Source organism: Sesamum indicum, linkage group LG4 (assembly GCF_000512975.1).
Source record: "Sesamum indicum cultivar Zhongzhi No. 13 linkage group LG4, S_indicum_v1.0, whole genome shotgun sequence".
NCBI classification, from domain to species: domain Eukaryota; kingdom Viridiplantae; phylum Streptophyta; class Magnoliopsida; order Lamiales; family Pedaliaceae; genus Sesamum; species Sesamum indicum.
In genome coordinates this window covers 10,234,991-10,241,325 of record NC_026148.1, presented here as the reverse complement: position 1 = coordinate 10,241,325, position 6,335 = coordinate 10,234,991, and the positions used below count along the sequence as shown (strand labels likewise).

Sequence of the window (6,335 nt, the reverse complement as noted above, 5' to 3'; positions counted from 1 at the left end):
CAAATTAATTATTGTACGTACATAATGTAATGCAGAAGATTTGATATGCTATATATATATATTAACTAATAATGAGAATTGACATAGGAGACAGTGTCCTATTATGATAATAATATTAATTAACTAGTACTTTTGATATATATATATATATATATATATATATAGTTTATCATGAAATCTAGTACGGTACATTTTCAAGAGGTTTGAAGGTTACCTTTTGCAATTAATTAATAACAATATGGATTTTTTTTTATGTATTTAAGTTTACAAGGGTCATTATTAAACCCAATTGAAAAGTTGAGAACTTTTTAATTATTAATAGTGCTATTATATCTTCGTATTAGCTAAAAGTTTATAATTAAATCCGAAGAAAAAAGATACTTCGCATTTATTATCTATTAAGAAATCAATTTGATGATTTTTCTAATTAGGTGAATTGAATTTTAAATTCTTAATTAGATCTCACAGATTATATCATATCAACATAATATAAACTAGTGTAAATTATAACGAGCTTTTTTGAAATTTGTCATAATTACAAATATCATTTGTTGTTTGAAAAATTACCAATACTCCTTATTTTGATGAAATTATATAATCCTTAAGTACATAACCTGATCATCGACTTTACAGTTACTTTAATGTTTTCTTTTCTTAAAAAAAAATATTTTTTTTTAAAAGAAAAGGGACAACGTGGGTGAAAAATTATAAAATAATTATCCACTTAGTTAGTTAGTTCACAAAAAAATAGATGAAAATTTGACAGAAAGTAACGGATTAGGCTAGATGGCCGTTAAAATCATATGGTATGGATAAGTTTTCAAATAAGAGAATATTTATAATTATGACAAATCTAAAAAAAGTCTATTATAATTTGCGCAATAAATTATATTACTGACATCAAATGAATCACATAATTTCGTGTTTCATATTCGATTTAATTAAAGAAAAAAAAAACAAAACTTGTTGAGTCGTGATTTAATATTAGTATTTAATTAAAATGCATTTAAAGAAGTTAAAATTTTATTTTATAATATTCCAATGAGTTGCATATTTTTTTTAAATCAATAAACCCAACCTTGCCAACCAGGTGAGCGAAGGAGAGAGAGGTGGGAAGGCGATGGTTCCATAATTCGGTGCAGATTGGTCCACTGCTCTAATGCTGAGCTGTGATACTAAGAGCGTCCGCAGCTGTGAAGTCGGAAGCTTAAACGGCTAGGATGAACTGGGCTCGCACATCATCAAACTTTCTGGTCCAATCACATTAAGTAATCAACAGAAACGTATTCCAGAAATAAGGACGTGATGGGTCTATGAAAAGGATTACGCATTGGATGATATTCCTGGTGTAGATTATAACACGATTTTGTGGTTTAAAGCAGATATCTAGGTTTAAGGTTCTCTTTCGATGCTGATTTTTATGTAAAATTTGTGTGGATTTTTTTATCATGTTTGATTTTAAGTGGCAAAATTGTCATTGCACCTATTATTAATATCAAATGATAATTACTAACTACTCTTAATGTGTTTAAACATGCAAACAACAACTAACTATATTATTATGATTTAACTTGCGGTAATTAAATTACATCGATAACTCTTGAGATTACATTCAAACACACAAATACTTCATGTCTTTTACAAAATTATACCCCTTAACGTTGTAGTTATAATTACAAGTACACCCGTACTCAGTAACAAAAGTTTACGCAAATACCGATAAGGTATGTTACACTGACACCCACAAAGGGGGTTTGCGTATTTAAATCTAACTTTAAGGATTATCAATGTAATGTATCCCTATAATTATGAGGTCTCAGTTTTACCAACGGAATTATTTATCATGTACCATTAAAGGACAAAAAAGAAAACATAAAAATGAAAAGGAAATTTACATATGGCATGCAGTATACGTAGAGCTGCCAATATTGAAGTTATTAAAATTAAAGTAGTAACAAACTAATAATAAAAAAAAAAAAATAGTGCACAAATGCGGCGCCTGAAACTCAAACTTAGTTTATAACAAAAAAAAGTAGATGTAAGAATAGAGATGCTGACTTCAGTGATTACGTCCAAATAAATGAATTAAGGGGCCTCCTAATCACTATTAATTATTTGGTAAGTAATGTTTAATTAGGTGTTATTGTTTAGAAAAAGAATGATGTCGGCTGCATTTTATTTAGTATTAAAATGATAATATTAGTGTGTAATTATCTAAAAGTGATGGGCAGTTTGGATGTCAATGTCCTTGTCTCCTGTTCCATTTCTCCATATTTGAAACAGACTACATATATTAAAATAAACTCTCAACTTTTTGTTATTTAAATTCATATTTATGATTAAAGAGCAAGAAAATGCGTGGATTGATAGAGAGATAGACCTCATTGGAGAAGATACAAAGTGAAAAGGGTAAAATTTCAGTTTGAGTGGAAAGTTAGGTCGGATGAGTCCAACTAGTTGTGATTACGTTCCATTTATTATTCTATGATTTTTTTTTAAAAAAAAAAGGTTGTTCGAATCTTATTTGCTCAAAACTCAGGCTAGAATCGACAACTTAATCAACGAGTTTCAAACCCAAGCTAAGATTTCAATTATCTCTCCAATAAATAAATGCATCAAAGCTCAACTCGTCCTTAATTATACTCAAAGTTCATAAATAAAATAGTTATATACATAAATTACCGATTATAAAAATCTTATAAACAACTATTACTGAAATAGGCAAATAAATACCTAAGTATCAGTGGAGTTCGAAGCCATATATATGTATATATATATATATATATTTCCAATATTACTAAAATAGGATTTCTTTTTTTTTAATCACAATTTTTTGTAATTAAAATATATAAATGGGATTATGCATGCAATATTACATATAAATGTGATAATTATATTTTTATGTATAATTTAATAAACTAGGACCCCTAATTACCCGTTTAGATAAAGCTTTGTATCTTAATTAAAAATTAAAAGATTGTACATACATACATAGGTAGCCATTCACCACCACATTGTGCCAAATGGACCTTTAGGGTGAAGTTGAGTTCATTTATGAATTTTGTCACAATGATTAATTAATTAATCCTAAGCAATAGCCGTCCAATTTTATTAAAAATTATATGCGGCCCAATGAAATCGCCCATCCAAATTATAATTGTAGCCACTCACACCACACTAAAATTAAATATTTCTTAATATATATATATATATATAGCTAGTGAATATGTTCATGACATGCTACCCTTTTGATTGCCCGTTGGGATTTTTAGCAAACATGTTTACACTTCACATATATCCTTTGCATGCCACCAATCACTATGTATCCCTAATTAATATACTTTAGGACAATAATGCACTCAAACTTCTATGATAATAATTACTTCATATTATTGTTAATTAAGAAAAACGAAATTCTTTTGATAGAATATATATATGCGTCCATTATAACAATGACGATGAATAAATATTTTAAAAATATCAAACAATATATATGTGTATATATTATTGTAATAATTTTTGTAACAAAAAATATATTATTTAATTTAAAAATAATATATAATAGTAATCACATATGTAGATGCTTAATTATATACTTATTTGACATTCATAAGTGATGGAGCTCATACTATATATCTATATATACTATATTCATAATTTCATATAAATGAAAAGTAGTGAAATACTGTCATGAGAGTTTTTTCTTTTTTGGAAAATGTTTTTTTTTCTTCTTTCCAACATTATACCATTATATTTTAGTATCAATAATTTTACAAATTCAATATTTATATTTACTTATTATTATAGGTGTATTCTTTTTAAGTATTTCGTTTACCTTTAAAATTTATAATATAAATTATATGAATATTTTATTTTAAATAATTTTAAAAAAATTATGCAGACACAAAAGTGTGTCCCGAAATTACTAATACGCACTCGTTACGTGGATTAATCAACATAACATACTAATTGCTGCATACAAAGAACATATCGTTACATATAATATTTCCAAAACAAGATACTAAAATTTTGCTTGACCTTCACATATATTAGCGACGACATGATTCTCGTGAATATTTGTACCATTATCATAATCTCAGATGGATTTGGATCCTAGGTACCTCCTCCTATCCCTAATTAATTGAAAAACATTAATAATTGATGAAGAAATTTTTTGTATTCTGTCACTTTGTTAAAATTTCTATTTTATTAAAGTTCTGATATCCATATCCAATAATTAACCAAAAAAAAAAAAAGAAACAAGTCATAATTGAAGCAATTTATGTACCAAATCTCAGTTTACGTACCTTAATCTCGTAATTTGGCATGTCCCTGCTTCTTCCATTAACGATCACAGGTCCAATACTGAAATTAACCATCAAAATTGCAGAAAATTTAATTCTCCAATAAGAATAAAATTAAAACGTAAATAAAAGGCGAAACCCGACTTACAATTGATTTTGCTGCATCATAAACACTGAAAAAAGGCAGAAATTATTAGCATAAAATGGTTAAAAATAGAGCTAAAAATCATGAACAAGTGGGAGAATTTTTGCCTTGAGAACATTGGATATATATGTTGTAATGAAAAAAAACATAAAAAATTAGGGTCTGAGATTTAAAGGTGTGTAGTAGGGCAGTGCATCAATGGACAAGAATTTCAAATTGCAAGGGGTATTGTGCAAGTGGATCCAACAATTCACATGGAAGCCAAAAACCAATTAATTTGCAGCATGCAAAAATACAAATTAAAATCGATTTTTTTGATTATGCGAAAAGGCACTAAGTAGTTCGATTTATGAATAATTATTTATGATGGATCATGTGCCCTTTTAGATCGGACCAATAGCAGGATGATTTGACCCGATTAAATAATTTTGGGTCCTTAAGCAAAGCCATGAACATGTTGATTGAAGTGCAGGTTGACCCTTACTAGACCCCATAAGCCAACTGCCTGCCCTACATCTCTTTAATTATTTCCAATTTGTTACTCGGAATTATGGACCATAAATATAGATACTTCACATTCATCAATTTTATATTTATAAGCAATTTTATATATATATATATATATATATATATATTGAATAGTGGGACGTACAAAAGAACAGCAGTTTGCGTCAATATATTTCATGTAAAGATATTGTTGTCCTCGTAAGCACATCGTTGGTCCTGGATTGAAGTCACCTTTTAATGTTGCAGGGAAATTAATGAATCAGCTTTCATTATCTTTTAAAAAAAATAAAAAAAGAATAATTAATAATTATGCACCTCAAATTAAGCATCCAAATGTCAAAGCAATATAGATGTCTATTTCCACTATCTATCAAAGCAAGATAGATGTCAAAGCATTATTTATTTTTATTTTTTAACAACAACAGAGATATTTACGTTGCAAGATTGAGTTGAACTGATCAGGCAACAATTAAGTACGACCAAAATCATGCATGTCAACAGCCCCGGCTCCTACCACATGAACAATATTGTTTATATATATGTTAGAAATTTAATTACATGAAATATATATGTAGATGGATCGAATATTTAATTAGATGGTTAAGTTTTAATCGTACCTATATATTAAATTATAATAAAATTCAAACTCAAAACCTTTGTCTTAATTAATGCTGAGCTGTTTTCTTCCTGAAAAGGGGTAGCTGGTACAAGACAAGACAATTCATTACAGCCATGCAACCCTAATTCCTTATCCTTCACAACTACTACTACTACTCCTCTTCTTTTAGGAAACAAGATGCAGATGTATTTGAAAACACATAAAAACCGACGGTTCTGTCTCTCTTCACACACACACACACACACACATAGAGACACGTGTATATATATATATACATGTATGCATGTTCATGCATGAAAATATACAAAAATGGTTTCTTGCTAATGAAAGTAAGAGGGATTGACATTAATAATCCATGCATGTACAGATAAACATAGTGATCAACTAGCTAGCTAGCTTTATGATGTAATAATCACATGTATGTCTATTTCGTACACCAATTTTTGAGATTAAAGTCAAAAGGGCTGCCCCCCCTTGCTTTAATTACTCATTACAAAATTCCAGAAATACAAGCTGTTATACATACCCTAGCACCTACCTACCCTCTCTCAATTAATTATACAGCACAATACACACACACACACACAATTTTAAAAAAAAGAAAAAAAGAAAATGGTGGGATGCATCCTCTGGAGGAGACAAAATTCGTATTAATTGCAATGAAAGTGAAGTATATCTGTGGCTTGATGACTTGAACGGCCGCAATTGAATGTCAACATTTTTGGGCTTCTGGATAACATGAAAAGGCACTCCTTTTTTT

At 28.6% G+C, this 6,335-nt stretch overlaps 1 long non-coding RNA gene across 1 annotated transcript; it reads right to left on the bottom strand.

Annotated features, from left to right (window-relative positions):
- LOC110011920 lies at positions 923 to 4,827 on the bottom strand. The gene is made up of 3 exons (XR_002287017.1): positions 4,453 to 4,827; positions 4,308 to 4,365; positions 923 to 1,250 (listed from the first exon to the last, which is right to left on the bottom strand). It is a non-coding gene; the product is annotated as an uncharacterized LOC110011920 (long non-coding RNA).